The sequence below is a fragment of the Neofelis nebulosa genome, chromosome 7, assembly GCF_028018385.1.
Source record: "Neofelis nebulosa isolate mNeoNeb1 chromosome 7, mNeoNeb1.pri, whole genome shotgun sequence".
Classification (NCBI taxonomy): Eukaryota; Metazoa; Chordata; class Mammalia; order Carnivora; family Felidae; genus Neofelis; species Neofelis nebulosa.
The window spans coordinates 123633378-123652633 of record NC_080788.1 but is presented as its reverse complement, the minus strand read 5'-3'; the positions used below and the strand labels follow the sequence as shown (position 1 = coordinate 123652633).

Below are 19256 nucleotides of genomic sequence, written 5' to 3'. Positions count from 1 at the left end.
AGACAACCAACTGGCTGCCTTCAGACCAAATATGGCATCAGCTCTTAGTCTCTCTGTGCCTCCATGTGTTCATTTGTAAGATGGGGATCGTAATAATATCTATCTCCTAGGGTGGCTGGACAAATTAATATACAGGAAGCTCTCAGAGTAGTATCTGGCACAACTGTTAGGTTGCATTTGTTAGGACTACACAGTGTTTAAAATGTTTAACCAAAAATATTAATTGGTTGCCAATATTTTCAAATCACATTTTTTTGTGTAAAAGTCCCGATATCTAGGCTGTTTAGAAAAATTGTAGGATCTGACCTCACTTTACCATGTGACAATTACCAGCTGGAACCAGACCACAGCTGCCCCCTCCCTCCATCCCTGGATTATGCTCTTTGAGGAACCGCTCTTACTTCACTTACCCTCCACCTACCCAGACAGCACCCATCGTCTTCAGAGTTTGAGACCCCTGCCCTCTGCTCCTTAAAATGCACAGAGTGAATGTGCTAGGATGGATGACCTTCCAGCCACATGATCATCGGCTATTACACCCTCTTAAAGCTGAGGAAGCGGGTCTCAGGGACACTAACTGTGCCTAACTTCGTGTTGGAAGGGCAGGGACTCAGAGCCCAGGCCTTCTGGTTCCTAATTCAACACCCACAAGCCACTTCTGAGCCAGAGCCTGAACTCAGAAGCAGCTTGGGAAGCTCTCACAATGTTGGGAGTGAGGTGAGGTACGGTGCGATGAGGGCTCTTACCATCCTTCCTTGTTTCCTGGACATGGTGGGACACAGGAGATGTGGCTCTCAGACTAGGGTTGCCTGATAAAATCCAGGATTCCAATTAAGTTTGAATTTCAGATAACTTTCAGATAAATGACCATATTTTTAGTATAAGTATATCCCATGTATTATTCGGGACATACTTACACTTTACAAATTTGTCAAATTTCAGATAATGAATAATTTTAGTATAGCATGTTTCAAATAATGAATGAGACATACTTACACACACACACACACACACACACACACACACAAAGTTCCTTTATCTGAAATTCAAATTTAACTGGTACTTTTATTTGGTAAGTGCTGCAACGCTAAAAAGTCCCTGGCCTCTGCCAGCCCAGCCCCAAGGAACCCAGAGAAGGGAAAAGAGGAGGAGGAAGCCCTCACACCGGGGCTGCGGGGGACAACAGCAAAACAGCCAACCCATCACCGCACACACCTGCACCAACAGTTAAAAACTTTGTCTTCCCTACATTTATTTTACAAGTCAGTACTGTTTTTATTAGCTAATGTGAGCAAGTGCTGGGTCTTCCAAAAGTCGTCACCCACGGCTTCATTTCTGCGGTCACCAGGGAACCGACCCGAGGCATCTGAAACAGAGGGGCTGGTTGCCATTTGGGGGTGTGGGGAGGGGGCAGTGGCGGTGGCTTCCTATGGGAAACCCGCAGCAGGACCAAGACCCGGATTGGGCTGCACTCTCGGGCCCTTGACGCCCTCCGGGCCCCAGCTGCGCACCCCCTGGACAGCGCCCTCCCCTGCCGGGAGCTGCCACACCGCCCGGGGTCGGCTGTGTGCCAGGAAGACTCGCCGCCCGCCGCCCCTCCACTGGCTGACTGGCCGCCCTCGCCCAGGCCGAGACTGCGCCAGCCTGCGCGGCCCTAATGATCCGTGACCGCGCAGACACCGGCTCCTGGCCTCCCCCAGCGGCTGGCTGCGCTGCTCCACCTTCCTCTGCAAACCCAAGGGCCTGGGTCAGGGGAGGGCAGCAGGCTGGGGGTCCTTCCCCATCCCTGGCCTCCAATAAGGGGCAGGTGATTGGCTCCCTGCAGGCACCTGCCCAGGTGAGGTGGGCCAAGGACACGCATGAGAACAGACACACACACACACACACACACACACACACAATCTCGGCCCTGGCTGGGGCCCAGGCGTGCATTCTGCCAATCCACCCCCCTCCCTGGGTTAATAATGATCAGGCCCGAGGCTGTGCCAGCTGTTCCAGGTGGAAGGCAGCAGCACCATTGAGACGCCGTGTGAACCCCATCCCCCAACTCCTAAAACCCCAGGTTGCCGGCAAACAAGAAAGCAGAGGGTCCCAGGGCACATTTCCCATGGGAGGGGGTGGTGCCCCTACCCCATACACAGAGGCAGAGAGATGGGAGCTGGCTGCTCCAGGGAGGGGCTGTCCTGCCTCTAAACTGTCAGGCCTCTCCGAAGTTTGCCTCCCCTCCACCCCCACCTTCCCCCTCCTGGTCTAGCCATCACTCAGCTAACCCTGTTTGTTTTCTGCTTTGCGCTTCTCACTGTCTGACGTTATATATATTTGTTACTGCCTCTCCCTTGTTATGGCCATTCTCATTCACTGCTATGGTCCCAGCACCTGCAGCAGTACCCGACCCGCGAGACTCTTAATAACCTTGGTGGACACTGATAGAAATCGCCTCAGCTGAAGAGAGCTGCTTGGCCCAGAATCACACAGGCCCTTCCCAGGGGGGCCCATGGGCTGATGGAGGTGCAGCTTCTGGGCCCCACCCGGGACAGCAGCGGAGGGCAGGTATAGCTCCAAGGGGTACGTGGGGTTGGCCAAGGGCATCGCTCGTCCTCCCTGTGCCCCATTCCCGCATCTCTGCCCTCCTTTCCACAGGTGTTGGTCCAGGGACACTCCTTAAACAGCCCACTCCACAATCTTAGTCTCAGAGTCACTTGCCAGGAAGCCAAACCACAACAATAAGCATTTGTGGAAAGAAAGAGGAGAGACAGGAAGAAAGAAAAAGCTTTGACCCTTTACTGTTAATCATTTTCCACCTCCAAAGAGGACCTCAGATTTACCTACTTCCCTCCACATGCAATGCCACCACCGTAATCAAAGCCAGCACCCTCTGTCGTTTGGAACCCCTGGTTTGTCTTTGCAGCAGACACAGTAGGTACTCACCCCAGACCCTCTCAGCCTCCTCCGGGCTCATCTGCAGCTGGGGGGTGGGGGTGGGCTTGCAGCGCCCCCCTCCCAGGGCTTCCTTCCATAGCACGATAGCTTGCTCAGCCCTTGAGCCGGGCAGCAGGCAGTGTTACGGATTTAACGCCCAAGTGACCCTCCTCAACCAATGAGAACAAGACTCATTGATAAGTAACCACCCCCCCTTGGGAGGACAATACCCACAAGACTCCTCTGAGGCCCCCACAAAATTCAGCCTTTCTTCCCAGGCCCACAGTGGTGCCCCATTCATCACCCCCCCCCTCTATTTACTGGCTTTTCCCTTTTCTTCTCAGTTACCCCATTCCCTCACTTGTGCTCCCCAAATAAAGACTGCCTACACCCAAATCCCCCTCTCAGCATCTTCTTCTTAGGGAATCCAAACTAGATGAGTGCCCCCCACACATACACACTTGGCCCCAACTTCTACTCTTAACTTCTTTGAGCTTCTGAGTGACAGCACTGCAGGGACACTCACCTTCTTTCAGCTTCTTTCCCGCCACAGAGACTTTACCCCAGTGGCTCAATTTATTCTTCCATTCAACAACTATTCGTTGATTGCCTACCATTTAAAGCATTGGGATACAAGAGTCAGCAAACAAGAGTCAAAGGTCCCGCCCTCTTGGAGCTGACATCCGTCCTCCTGTGCCCCTTCCTCTCCTTCCCCAACACAGATGCCTGCTTCTCTTGTCTCACTTCTACTTACCATTTAAGTCTCAGCTCAAATGGCCCATCCTCAAAAAGATCTTACTGCCCCCTTCCCCATCAACTCTCCCCACCTCCACTCCACACAGAGCCTCTCCTTTCTCATTACACCTGTCACCAGATTTGTCTCTTCCGACATCATGCCCACTCCACAAGCACAAGACAATGCCCATTGCTCTCTCCTGTGCCTTTGGCACTGTGCTTGGTGCCTAGTGAATGAACCAATAAATGAATAAGTGAATGAATGAATGAATGACCTAACGGTACCATTGTCATGAAGGAAAGGTAAGAGGAGAAATGCAAAACTCATCCTTGTGCATGGGCAGAGAAAGGCAGATGAGATATTTTTCACAGTAACCAGTACTGGTGACTGAGATGACAGTAAATTTTGGAGTCCTAGTCCATCAGATAGCAGCAAGAATGTCCCCGAGGTCAGGGGAGAAAGGCAGGGGGCATACACAATGAGATGCAAAAAATGGCAGTCCACCAAAACCAAACTATTTATTCCTCCTTTACCATCTCCCAGCCACAGAAAGGCAGAAATGGAAGGTATCCCAGGAAACATCTATCCTCTTAACACACAGGTGAGGAAACCAAAACCCAGAGAGGCGCTTTCTAGTGAAGGTCCTATGATTAGTGACAAGCCTCCAAATGCTGAACTCACTGCCCATTGTTTGTTAAAATCAGAGCCTCAGGCTGGTCCATTCCAGGCTGTAGGCTCAGATTCCCACAGCACTGTCCTCAACTTGAGCAGCTCATTGTCCAGGAGAGATGGCTTTCAGGCTCTATATCAGCAATCAGTGATGTGTAGGATGCCTATACCCCTGTCCTTGTAGCCTGGTACTGCCACATTTCCTTTCTCCCTCCAAAGGACTGCTCTGGGGAGACCACCCAGACTCCACCTTTCTAGAATTTGTGCTTTGGACTCCAACAACCCTTCCCAGGATTGAACTTTTGCTTTACTCCTGCATGTTCAGGACTCCTCAAAGAAACTCAGTGCTCCCAGGTGCTCTGTGCATCTGGAAATGACTCAGTAAAGGCAAGCCTCCCCTAATGGACACTTACTAGGCTCTGCCCACCCATTTTGGGGTTTGTCCTAGCATCAAACCTCATCCCAAGCTGAACAGCAAATGGTCAGTGACAACTGGGTAACATCCCACCTAAAATGTTTTTATACCTGATCTTCAACATATCAGAGAATAAGCAAACATACAGAAAAAATGATAGCTCACATTTATCAAAGGCTTATTATGTGCCAAGACCCATGTTAAGCATTATATCAGTTTTAATATAACAATTGTACGAGGTGGAAAGTTTTATTATAAACCCCATTTACTTATAAAGAAACTGAGGCTCAGTGAAGTCAAGTGACTTGCCCGAGACCACACAACTAGTAAGTGACAGAACTGGAACTCAAGCCCAGGTCCATCCAACCCCAAGCTCTCAGTTTCCTCCCATCACCAAACCACTCACCCTTTGCCAGAGATCAGCCAGGACCTAGACACCAAAAGAGAGGCCAAGTGTGTGCCAGGCACCAACATCTCTTTAGAAGATGGGTGTCCCAGAGCCAATAGATTATCAAAGGATGGTGAGGCCTGATGATACACAGGTAAGGAGAAGTGGTGACTATCACATATGGCCCTATGCTGGCCTCTGAGCTTTGTTCTGGGGCCCAAAGCAAAATGTGACTTGAGAGCCCTCAGCCCCCTTCTCTGTACCATCCATCCCCTTTCCAGCAGCCTTACCCCAAACCCCTTACCTCCTCAGCCACACACAACTGACACCACTCCAACATTATATAGAGAAGAGACTAGGGAGTTAGGGACGCGTTATCCTTCAAGAGCATGCAGTTTTAAAGTGGATGCAGAAGGAGGCAATACTAAAAGGAAGAGTTGATTCCCTACCTTAGAATGCCCCCATCAGTTGTAAGGTGATTTTCACTACTGGCAGTGAAAATACTAAAATTTGTGGATTAGGTAGGTTTTGGAAAACTGGAATAAATTCAGGACCTTTCTTAAAACCACACCACAGTGACTTGAATGTGCTATGTACGTATTCTTGATGGAAGAGAGAGGATGGCATGGCAGTTGGTTCACTGGTAAGTGCATGACTCACAACCCATTCTGAATATGGCACAATCCAAGTGAATAATCAGGACCGCTATATTATTAGTAATGTGGCATTTAGGAATTGCTACAGCACTTTACTTTCTTCCAGGTTTTTTTTAGACTATATCAAAACCTGAGTATCCCCAGGGAATATACTCCCTGACACGGGAATATCATCCATCATGAACACAACAGCTAGGAAAAGAAGCTCGAAAGAAACTGCAGCCTCAAAAGGGCACTTTGCTGAGACAATAGGAAGTTGTGACAGCTTGTAAGATGCTCCCTGTGTTCATTCAAGAAGGTATGCAAACACTGCATCCCCCATGAACTCTTCCTCCACCAGCGTGAGAGAACTGTCTGGTCCAAGGCCAGAGCCCTCCCAGGGCCAGGGGCGTCTACCTGCTCCAGTCTGCTCAACTGCCATACAAAATGCCACAGACTGAACATCTTAAGCCATAGACTTTCATTTCTTAGGGTTCTAGAGGCTTGGGAAGTTCAAGACCAAGGTGCAGCAGATGGGGTTCCTGGTGAGGACTCTTTCTGGCTTACAGATAACCACCTACTTGCTATGTCCTCACGTGGCTTTTCCTTGGTGTGTGCAAGTGGAGAGAAAGAGAGAGATGTCTCTCTGGTGGATAAGGCCACCAATACCATCATGAGGGCCTTACCTTCATGACATCTAACTCCAATTACCTCCCAAAGATGCCAGCTCCAAATAACATCAGTTTGGGGGTTAGGGCTTCAACATAGGGATTGGGGAGGCAGGGCAGAACACAAACATTCATTTCATAACACCAGTGATGGGAGTGATCAGTATAAAAACTGGTCCTCAGGTGACTGCTGCAAAAACTGGATCATTCATTCATTCATTCATTCATCAAACTAATATTTTTTAGTACTTACTATATACTAGGCATATACTGATATTAATTAGCACTTATATCAGTGTTCTGTAGTGAGGTTCCAATGTTGATTCCAGTAAATCTAGTTCCTGTCTTCTTAAAGATAATAGTCTTCAAAATCTGACAACCAGAATCTACAGAAAAGAGAGCACCAGATATCAGCATAGGTCTGTACAGAGTTCATCGATTCATTCAATATTCAGTGAGTATGACTATAAGCTGGACACAAGGAGAAAACACACATGCTCTCTGCTGTCAGAGAGCTCACAGCCTATGACATAGAAGCAGGTTGCAAACACACTGTGGTTAAGTTCTACAGAGTTGAATCACGACATATGCATGTAACATTTGTGCATGCAATTATACAGCAAAAAAAAGAAAGAAAATCAGATAAACAATACAGTGCTTCACCCACCATTCCTCCCATTAAGCGATGCCCCAGCACTGGCATGAACTAGGATGTGAAACTAGTGTACCTTCCATGTATTCCACTTGCCTTTATCTCTCTTGGTGTGATCATTGCCTGCTTGACTGACATTTGTTCACTATTAAAAAGCCACATTTTTCTTCACTCAAGGCCCCTAAACTCAAGCCAGCCACTTCATCTCGTCATCAGCCAAAGAAGCGGGATCAGTTTCATCACAGGGTGGGCCAGACTACTTTTTTATTTTTTTAATATATTTATTGTTGCCATATAGTTGACATACAATACTATATTTGTCTCAGGTGTACAGCATAATGATTCCACAATTCTGTACATTACTCGGGGTTCACTGTGGTAAGTGTAGTGGGCTGGACTTGTTGTGGGCTGTGATGCACTTTGTAAGCTTCCCAGACAGTTAATCATTCAAGCCGGGACACCACTGAAAGTGAAGTCAGGCAATGTTGATAATTACACCAGAATAAGAGGCATAAAGCAAGACTGTACTGAGCAATCCAGGAATATGATATCACTATCTATAGGTGACTTCAGGGATTTTTTTCTTCAATCTGAAAAGAGGTTTTTTTATAAGAAACAATATGTTTTGTTATACAGGTATTAAGCGGTGAATCACTGGAATCTACCCCCAAAACCAAGAGTACACTGTACACACTATGCTAGCCAACTTGACAACAAATTATACTTTAAAAAAGAATGTTTTCTAGCTTTAACTTTACTTATTTTAAAATAGATTCAAGTTCACAATGATTATTCAAAAAGAACACAGAGAAAAGTCTCCCTCTGACTCCTGTCCTCAGCCACTTAGTTGCCTGTACAGGAACTGGCAGCCTATATATAAATACACATATGTGTGTGTGTGTGTGTGTGTGTACATATGTATGTACAACTATATTTTACACAAATAAGCATTCACACTGTTCTGTACTTATTTTTTTCTCTTCACAGTACAGTTTAGAGATAATTTCATATCGATATGACAAGCTTCCTCCCAATTTACAATGCTTACTATCTCACTGTATGGATGCACATAATTTATCTAACCAGCCTCCATTGATGGACATATAGACTATGTCCCATCTTCTGCTGCAATGAATGACCTTGACCATACATCATTGTGTACATGTGCCAGTATATCTGTAGAATAAATTCCTGGAAATAGAACTGCTGAGACAAAGGGCATATCAACTCAGATTCTGTTTGGTTGCTCATAACAGAAAAGCCAAAATAATGGTCACTTAAACAAGATAGAGATTTATTTCTCCCTCGAATAAAAGGAGTCTGGCAGTGGGCCATCTGTTTGCCATGGGCTCCCAAATGTCAAGAGGGACCAGGATTCTATCTTTCTGCTGTGCCATTCTCCATTCAAAGCTTATACAACTATGGAGGCCTTCTTTCAGTAAAAGAATACAAAATTACACATACCCATTTAGAGTGAGAAAAAAATAATATATACAAATTCTTAAAAGCTGAAATAACACAAACATCACAACATCTGGGAAAAACAATATAACCTCTCAACCACCCACCATATCTTTATAATAGGTTTTTTTCCTTACTTTTTCTTTTTTTTTTTTTTTTTTTTTTTGGCTACATGATCTTTGATCACTTTATCACAGGACAAGATTTTATAATACCTCCTGGAAAATAAATAAAAAGGTAATTGAATTTTTCCTTCAGCACAGCCGTTAAAATTTATCATTGTTGTTGATAGTTGAAATGCATAAAACATGTGACACATACTATTTCTAGTACTACTACAGATTTTGCCCTACAAATATAGGAATTCTGATAAAGTCTATGATTCACAATGCCCATCAAAAAAAAAATATCTGGTGTGTTTATCAATGTATAAGCTAAGTTATTGAACATGTTCCCAATAGGAGAAAGTTCCCATTTTATGTGGCATCAGTGAATACCAAATTCTCCACCTGCAATTTTGTATATCTCTTTAAGTGGGAGAATATTACACAGACTAGCTTCTGGCTCCATACATTTTAACCCTTTTTCCTCTTCCACTACCAAAGATTTCTGATGCTGGGCATAGGACTCGCTCACATTGGGATATGACTTGGTATCCAAAGCAGGGGGAGCCGGCCCAGTGACCAGCAGGGGTGTTCCATGGAAGCCATTCCCACAAAAGGATGACGAGCAAATGACTGCAAACCACAGAAGCATGTCCAGTTAAACACCAACTAAATGCAACCCCAGTTCCTCTTCTTCCTGGCTGGGTCCTCCAAATTCCCATGACCATTCCAATGCCAGCCAACCCAAGGGAAAGCGTGACACAAGGAAAAGCAGAATAGAAATAGACAGCAGGCTGAGCCATTTGCAGTTAGAATATGTTACTTCTGCAAAGATGGTCACAAGAGCACCTGACCATGTGAACATGCTAAGGCTCTCCGGGGCAATGCCTGTGCAAGTGAAGGGCTCTGAAGGCTCAGCTCCCTTACCTGCATGGTAAAATGCCCCTGGCCAGCAAGGTTCTGGATTCAGACTGATCAATCACACACCTATGATTTGGAAGATTGAAGGGAGGCAAACGCCCTTGTTCTTTTGCCAGTGGCAGTTGCTGGGGCATCTATTTCAGCATTCACGACTTTTTGCACTGGCTATAAGGCTCTACATTGTGCAGTCCATCCATCACCCACTTTGGATCTCCAGGCTGGATAGGGCAGCTGGGTAGGTCCAGGAAGAGCTTTCACCTGCTCTTTGTTTCAATGTAATGTCAGTTCTGGTCTCACACATGCAGGAAAGAAAAGAATACAATGAACACCTACCTATGTACTATCCCACCCAGTTTCAGCCATCATTAATATTTTGTCATTTTTGCCCCATAATTGAATCATTTTATGGTAAATTAAAAAGACCATGACAGTTCACCCCTAAATACATATCTCCAAAGAGTAGGGACAGTTCTTCAATTAACAAGACCAATAATATCCCTAATAAAAGTAGCAATAATTCACTAATACCACCTAAAACTCACTTCATATTCAAATTTCTACAACTGTCCTAAAAATACATTTTAGAGTTGTTTCTTTGAAACAAGGATCCAATAGGTTCATGCAATGTATTTGTTCGCTATGCCTCTTAAGTCTTGTCTTATTTGGAACAATCCCCCTCATGACATTGACTCTTTGAAGAGATCAGGCCTGCTGTCATGTAGAATGTCCCACATTCTAAATACATCTATTTCCTTAGGCTGTCGTTTAGTTATCCCTGGTATTTCCTGTAAAATGAGGTAGATCAAAAGGCTTGGAGGTTTTTCAGGTCAGATTTATTGAGGTATAATTTATATATTGTAAACATCATCCTTTTTACTTTACAGTTCTTTGCATTTTGACAAATGCAAACAGTCATGTAATCTAAAAGCTTGGTTTGATTCAGATTTTACACCACTGGTCAAAATAGTTTATAGTGATGCTGTGAACTTTCCATTGAACTTCTTATCACATCCTTAGGTAATGTCTAGTTGTCCCACTATTAATGATACTAATTTTGAACATTGGGTTCCTGTAGCTTTCTGATCTCTGAACGTGTATTAGTTTTCTATTGCTGTGCAACAAATTACTACAAACTTAGAGACTTAAAGCAACACCTACTTATTAACTCAGTTCTGCAGGTGGGAAGTCAGGCATGGCATTGCTATGTTCTCTGCTCAGGGTACCACAAGGCTAAAATCAAGGTGTCAGCAGGCTCCATTCTCATCTGGAGCCCAGGCTCCTCTTCTAACTTCATTGAAGTTATTGGTGGAATTCAGTTCTGACTGATCTTGATTGTCAAGGGAAAATAAGACTGATGCTACTCAGTGGTGACCTGAGAGGCATATGTCTGGAATGACAGGATTCCTTGGGATGCCTACTTGTCCATTAGGAAAAGTTAATGGAAAACTATAGTAACCAAATACAGGCAGAATCACCAAGAGAGTACATCCTTCAGGAAGGCAGGCTTGGATCATTCCACCAGATAGAATACCCTGAATAGCTGAATGCTGGCTGAGGGCAAAAGGAATAGGAATAGATGGCAGAGGCAGGAAGTTATAATGACCAAAACGTAGTAAACATGCATATATATTCTTCCTGGTTTTGTTAAGTATTTTCTTCCTCTTTCCTCCCCCTGTTATTTTACATAAGGGGTGTTAGTGGTAGCTGACCTTATAATGTAGTCTTTAGAATATCAGATGGATTGTGACTGAACTAGAAGAGGAAAAAAACATTCAGCCAGAGATGAGCACCGTGACTGACGACAGAGTGGCTACCTTCTTGTTTGCATTATTTTGTGTAACTATGCTTTCTTTTAGATGGAAGCATGTTGTTGAATTGTTGCTTCTGGAAATTTAAATATGGACAAAAGGGTACATATGGATACTGGGAAGCCAAAGGGCTGGATCATATGAGATGCTATCTACTGTCATTCAGCACCCCTTTCAATGCCCTCCTATATTCTCCCACAGGGAGATATGATATAGAACACAGGGGTTAGAAACTCAGGAACTATACTTCCCAGATTTTCTTCCCAACTGGAAGTTGGGTTTGGTTTCCCAAACAATCAGTTTTTGCCAATGAAGTGTGTTCACAGTAAAACACAAAAGACTAAAGGGATAGAAGCTGTTCTTAATCTGGTTCTGATGGCAGCCAACACACATAGGCTTTGGCCACTGTGAGTTTTGCAATAGTAAGCCTATCACTGGCTTCAGGACTACAAGGCAGCTGTGACTTGAGCTGTGACTTCCTAGTCTCTGGATGGCAGCTTGGGGCAGTGTGACCAAAAAAAGAGAAAAAAATCATTGCATAATCCTATCATCCTAAATTTGGTTGTTTTAGTCCATCCAGTGGACACCATCATCTAAGTCCCTTTATTAAATCCCTTTCTGCTTGAAATACCTCAAGTCATTCTGATTCCCTGAAGACTGATAAACTCTTCCATAGTGTTTATACTAATTTGCATTTCTATCGGCAAAGTTGGAAACTGCCACTTTTTCTCATAGCCTAAGCAACACAGTGTATTACTAAACTTTTTGTCTTCTGACTAATGTCTTAGGTGGAAAAGGTATCTTAGTGCAATTTAGTTTGCATTTCATTCATTCAGTGACAATGAACATCTTTCCATGTGTTTAGAAACCATGAGGATAAGGGCACCTGGGTGGCTAGTTGGTTAAGCATCTGACTCTTGATTTTGGCTCAGGTCATGATCTCAACATTTGTGAGTTCAAGCCCCGCATCAGGCTCTACGCTGACAGCACAGAACGTGCTTGGGATTCTCTGTCTCCCTTTCTCTCTATCCCTCCCCTGCTTGTGCTCTCTCTCTCTCAAAAATAAACATTTTTTTTAGGGGCGCCTGGATGGCTCAGTCGGTGAAGCGTCTGACTTCAGCTCGGGTAATGATCTCACAGTTTGTGAGTTTGAGCCCCACGTTGGGCTCTGTGCTAACAGCTCAGAGCCTGAAGCCTGCTTCAGATTGTGTCTTCCTCTCTCTCTCTCTCTGCCTCTTCCCCACTCATGCTCTCTCTCTCTCTCTCTTAAAAATAAACATTAAAAAAATATTAAATAAACTTTTTTTTAAAAGAAGCCATGATGATTGCTTTCTCTGTGCATTGTGCCACTAGCTTGCTGTCACACAGCTGCAACCTCAAGGCTTGGACCCCAGGCCCCTAATCACACCAGGTCACCAAAGACCTCCACGTTGCCAAATCCAGTTGTCAACCTTTGATTCTTTTATTTATACTACTAGCAACATTTAACAAAAATGGCCGTGCCTCTTCTTTGAGACACTTGCTGTCCGTGGCCTCCAGAGCTCATACTGTCCTCCTTTTCCTAACTCACACTTCTTTTTGTATGTTCCATCTCATCTCCCCAGCTCTGTACTATCTGGTTGCCTTGGGCCTCTCAGGCCTCACGCCTTCTTGGTTGATACCCAATCATCTATGATCTTGCCCAGGCTCATGACTTTCAACATTTCTACACTGAGGGTCCCAAATTTATATCTCTAGCTCCAACCTCTCCTACTCGAAATGACCACTTGATGTTTAAAAGTCATCTCAGACTAACTATGTCCAAACCAAGCTCAACTCCTCCCTTACAAAAAAATAGAAACTATGGGGCACCTGGGTGGCTCAGTCGGTTAAGTGTCTGACTTTGACTCAGGTCATGACCTCATGGTTTGTGAGTTTGACCCCCACATCAGGTTCTGGGCTCCCTCTCTCTCTGCTCCTCCCCCCGCCTCAAAAATAAATAAACATTAAAAAAAAAATAGAACCTTCGCCTCCCACTGTTCTCAGTTAATAGCACAGCACCTTCTCACCAGCCACCCAGGCCACAAACCAGGCAAAAACCAGGACTCCTTGATTCCTCTCCCCCATTACTCCTCATCCAATCCTCGGCAACCTACTGGGTCTACTTTAAAGGTCTATCCAGGACAGGATGTTTGCAGTCCCATCATGGGTCCTGGCTTATTGTAGTGGCCTCCAAATGATCTCCCTGCTTTCACTCTTGCCCCCTACCAACTACTCACAGCATCCCTGCCAAAATTATTCCACTAAAACATAAGTCACATATGGGGCACCTGGGTGGCTCAGTGGGTTAAGCATCTGACTTCGGCTCAGGTCACGATCTCACTGTTTGTGAGTTTCAGCCCCGCATTGGGCTCTGTGCTGACAGCAGAGCCTGGAACCTGCTTCGGATTCTGTGTCTCACTCTCTCTCTCTCTCTCTTCCTCCCCCGCTCGTGCTCTGTCTTTATCTCCCCAAAATAAATAGAGATTAAAAAAAAAAAAACATATGTCACATCCAGTCACTCTAGTCAAAACACCCCACTGGATTCCCATATTACTCTAAGTACCTTCCAGCTCTTACAATAGCCTACCAAGCCCTTCTTGATCTGCCCTCCTGGCTAACAAGTCTCCAATCTTACTGCTACTGCTTTCCCTTTCCTATTCTCCACTCCAGCTATACAAGCCTCCTTGTACCTCAGATCCACCAAGCACATGGCAGCCTCAGGGCTTTTGCACTTGCTGTTCCCTCTGCCTGGAATGATCTCTTAGAAGGCCAAGCTGCCAGCTCCCTCATCTCTTAGGGGTTCAAATGCCATCTCATTGAGGAAGCCTTTCTTATTTAACCTAGTCGCTTCTGCCCTCCCTCCAGGAATTCCCACCCCCTCTTCCTGCTTTCTCATCACAGCATGACAAGATTTGAGCCCCTGTCGGCCAACACCACAACCTCTCCCTTCCCAACAGGGTTTGTAAACTCTGTGAGAATGAGGATTTCAGGCTATTTTATTCTTTGCTAAATCCCTAGCACCTAGAATGGTGCTTGACACATAACAGGCACTCTGTAAGTATCTACGTGAATAAATGAATGAATAAAGCTAATATATAGCCGAGAGGACACTCATGTAAACAGAACCAGGAGATGTAGCTTTGGGAAGCCATGGGAGTGGATGAAATTACCTTGGAGGGAGGAGGTAAAGCTACAGACAGGAGATATGAACTCACAAGCCGTGCAAAGTGTCTAACCTGGAGATGAAGAGTTTAGTGAGGACAGGATGAAAATGCTGTAGAGCAGGTGACAGTTAAGAGTAACGGCCGACGCATAAAACGCGTCAGGTACCCTGTATGTATTAAATTACAACAACCCGATGTGTTCAATACCGTTACTATTCCTAATGTTACAGACAACTAAATGAGTACAAAAGGTTTAAGGACCTGCCCGGGGTCGTTTGGCAAAACTGGGGTCTGAAGCTGGGCTTTAGTCTTTGTGTTTTTACTATGACTTCTTTGATGAGAGCTGATCAGGACTGTACCAAGGTTGTGGACGTTCCCATCTCCAGCCTCCATCTCTGTGCTCACCACGAAATATAGGAAGAGCATACATGGAGCGAGGCAATGTGGCCTTCTGAAGGGCGGAAACACGTTACCAGAACGAGCTCTGGGCAGAGGACCAGCATGGGTTCCCGGCCTGGCTTTGCTACTAACTCTTTGGACCTTTGGCCTGGTTACTGAACACTCTGACTGTCCCCTGCCCCATTGTGCAAAGAGTGGGCTGGCTCACATAATCCCTCAAGTTCCTTCTGGCTTGGAAATTCCACAGTCTAGAGTCAAGGGAGATTAGCACATAGGACAGAGGCACCTTTCCTGTAACACCAGCTACAAGGCCAAAGGGAAAAATCAATAAATAATTGGGGCCTGCCAGACAGACTTTTCTGATGGAATCGACAGCTCTAAGAAGGTTACTAAGAACTAGGGCCTTGGAAAAGGGAGCTATGGAGAAGCCTGGGCAGCTAAAATGTAGTCCCCATAGGGTGGCGCTGCACGTTTTGGATGCGTGTTCATTACTAGGGTTCTTCTTCTTTTTGGCATTATAATTATTAGTAAAAATAATAATGTTGGAGACTCTACAACATGTCAGGGGAGAGGCCAAGAATAAAATTTAATTCCTGAAAGCCTGGATTGTAGAAAACATAAATCTAAAAAGGAGGAAAATACAGTTAAAACCTAAAAAGAAAAAAATAAGCTGAAGCTTGTGTTGATTTCTCCACACACCTGTCCATAATCTGTGCGTATGCACATGTGCACATACACATGCCCACACGGGCACACCTAGGAGAACATGTGTGTCTATATATACCCGTAGGAGTGGCCAGGTACATATTTTTCTATTGGAGCCTGGCTCTTTAAAATGGGGGATAATGACACTGAAAATTATTCTAAGCTTTTCAAAGACATAAATGACCAAGCTGCCTCCTGACTCCTGAATTACATTACCCAGAAAGAACTTAATAACATGCTATTATCGCTTCTCCTCACTGACAGGTTTTCGGGGCTGAAAAGACAAACAAGAAGTACGTTCGTAATCACCAGCACAGTCACCTCTGCTGAGCTGCGACCGCAGCTAATTCCAGGTAAGTGCTGTAGGGTGGAAGGAAGCCTGGGGCTGGCAATGCGACTTGGTGCTTGGTAATTGTCACCAGTTCAGTTGAGCTGTCACCAGCTGAGAGGGGGCTACAGGAAGCTCATGGAGCCAACGGAGAATCCCACGGGGTGAAGGGTAGAGAGACTGCATTATGGGAACCAAAATATAATTTCTTAGTTCAACTCACATAATGCACATAAAATTCCTTACAAACTGCAAAAGTGCTCTACGAATGTGACTATGAACAGAAAGGGGCATCATTAAAGGGTCTTGTTTGGTTAGGGCTGCCATGTACAGCTGTATAGGCTGTGTACTGCTCAACTTCTGAAAATGTCATTAGTCTATGAGAATGGTGCCCCCTGGAATTGTGCATTGTGGCAGCTCTGTTAGTTGACGTAGGGCTTAGTTAGCTGATGAAGTCCACTATAGGGGCTGCTGTTTTTCCTCCTGGATAATGCTGAAGTCCCAGTGATGAACCATCGAAGTGTGCTTCAGGGTAATTAAAAGGCAATTACAATTAAGATCCTTGAGGACAGGAGTCATGTCTTATTCACTCAGTATCCTAAATCTTATGATTGGTATATAAGTGTTCATAAAAAAGTTTGTTAAAAATAAGAATGGATGGATATTGAATGAATGAATCAGAGACTCATGGGGGTCAACTCCTGGGGAAAATCGGTTATAGTGATCACAGAATCTGTTTAGCTCAGAAAGTGCGACTGCACATTCCATGTCTCCTCTTCCATGACTTGGATTATGACAAGGCTTTAGTGAAGGGCCGTGGACATGTCATGAGTTCAATAAGAGTTTGTTCAAGATTTATGATGTACCTCACCCAACGGTAGGTGCTATTGCCTCGCACAGTGGTAATAACACTGGGGTCAGCAAACAGAGCATAGGTCATGATCCCTGCCATCAAGGATCTTACAATTTAGACAGTTTAGTCAGATATGGGTTTATGGAGAAGTGAAATAATGCTATCAGGTAGTACATCCCAAATATCAAGGAATAGCAAAGATGATAAGTATCATAGGAGTTCAGGGCAGAAAGCACAGGATGTCTGCTCTGCCACCTGCTGTATGGTCATGAGAAAATTACTTAACTGTTCTGTCCCTCTCCAAGCTTGTAAGGCTGATGTAAGACTAATCATGCTTACCATGCAAGGTCTTTGAACAAAAGAGTAAAACAGGTAAGTATTTAAAGCCCAGTGCCTGGCACGTGGTAGAACTTTCCAGAATGTTGGTTCCAATATAAGAACTTTTCAGTCACAAGTGACAGAATACCAGCTGATCCCAACTTAAGCCAAAAAGGGAGGCGGGGTGGTATTTTATATATATTCACAAAGTGAAGCTGAAAAGGCTTCAGGCATAATGGTATCCAGGAGCTCAACTGATATCACTAGTGCTCTGCCTGCATTTCCGTTTCTCAGACAAGATTTCTCTAGGGATAGGAATAGCTGTCAGCAGTCAGGGTCCAGCTTAGCCTCAGAAGGAAGAGCTTCTCTCCCCAGAAACTGGGAGGAGGAAAGTCTCAGGGAGAACTCCGACTGGTCCGGCACAGCTCATCCAACCATGTCTTACCCGATGAATATGGTCAGAGGAACCAGATGACCCAGTTGATGAGGGCTGGGTTGTGTGCAGACTATTGTGTATGTGGGGGGGGGGGGGGGGGGTTAGCTCTATCTAAACCACCTGCAATGAATTTGAGAGAGAAAGGGCTAGTTCTTGAGTGTGCTCAGAAGAAATAAATAAAAGAGCTGCATGTTTCTACCAAAAATAGGAGAGCTCGTAGTTCTTTACAGAAGCAAAAAAAAAAAAAAAATTTATTTCTATTGGTTTCATATGCAAACACTATGTGTATGTGTGCAAATTCCCAGAGTAGCTGCACAGAGATGGAACCCACCTGACCCCTGGAGCCGGGACTTTGCGACCCCTGGCGAGCAGGCACAGTGCTGCAGTCACTCACCGTGAGGGGGCGGGCAGGAAAGCCCACCAGATGGGGTCTCTAGCGGCTTGCGGGAGGTCAGAAGCCGAGCCCTGGTTTGAGGGGAGACGGTGGCGTGGGAAGGGCGGGGAGGCAGTGCGGAGCCCCGGCTGGCTGACCTCCCGTCTTCTGTGCCTCAGACTCGTTTCTGCAGGGGCTACGGAGGGTCCCACTGTCTACTCCGGACACGCGCTGGGCCAGGGACATCCTAGCCCCCAGAAAGAAGCTCGGGCGACACCTAACTGCTCACGGTCAGAGCAGCGCGGAGCGTCCCCTCGGAGACACGAGCAGCCCGGGTGGCCGTGACCGCCGATCGCGATCGCCGGCCAGCGACTGGGCCAGGCGTCCGCACGACCTCACGGCCACCACACAGGCCCGCCAGCCCCCTGAGACGCCGCGACAGCCTCCTCCCCTAACGTTCTGTTCCCTTTTCACGTCTTGGAAAGAAAGGGGGGTGGGGGTGGGGGGGTACTGTTTACCTAGCATCCTGTTACTGTGGCCTTGAGTTACCAAGCAAGTAACCGCTCACAGAGCGGGCGGGGGAAGGGGCGCGGAGAGCGGGAGAGAGAGAGGGAGAGGAATCAAGCCCGGCATAAAATTTGCCATCACAATCGTCATTTCAAATCATTTATCATGCATTCGTTTGTCAGTGCATATCTATCTAAACTCTGTTTAGGACACGGCAGTTAAGCGAACAGGCCCCAGAGTGGGAATGCACAGGTCCACACCCCAGCTCTCCTCTGCGCGGCACCTGGCATTTAGAAACTATTAATGCCATCGGCTTTATGGTGCTCATAAGCACCACAAAGTGTTTATGAGGGGCTGCCCTCAACAAGGCCCAAAGTATCTCAACTCCAACCTAGAAACGCATTTTGGAGTAAACGTATTTTGGAGTATTTGTAAAAATATCTACCGACTGCCCTAGGCATGTGGAAATCACTGATGTCATAGGCTGATTCTAACATGGCCCCCAAGATTCCCCCACCCCCAATACAACCCTACACGTCTTGTATAACCCCCTTCCTTTAGATGTGGGTGAGACTGTGAATATGATGTCACTTCATAATTCTGTTATGTTAAAGGATTTTTGCAGTATCCTTGATTCAGAACTCACCCAAATAGAGATTATCCTGGTGGGCCTGGCTTAATCAGGTGAGCCCTTAAGGGGGCGGAGTCCTTCCGGAAGTTAGACACTTTCCTGCCTTAAAGAAGCAAACAGACATGTTGTGAACTGCCTGTGGAAA

At 45.7% G+C, this 19256-nt stretch overlaps 1 long non-coding RNA gene across 2 annotated transcripts; it reads right to left on the bottom strand.

Annotated features, from left to right (window-relative positions):
* Positions 1 to 1246: 1246 nt before the first annotated feature.
* Positions 1247 to 19006, bottom strand: LOC131517577 (uncharacterized). Of its 2 annotated transcripts, none has more exons than XR_009264655.1 (6): positions 17932 to 19006; positions 15975 to 16173; positions 9575 to 9855; positions 6684 to 6816; positions 3446 to 3529; positions 1247 to 1366 (listed from the first exon to the last, which is right to left on the bottom strand). It is a non-coding gene; the product is annotated as an uncharacterized LOC131517577 (long non-coding RNA). The 2 variants fall into 2 exon arrangements; XR_009264654.1 differs by having other exon boundaries at positions 15987 to 16173; positions 17932 to 19001.
* Between the last annotated feature and the right edge of the window lie 250 nt (positions 19007 to 19256).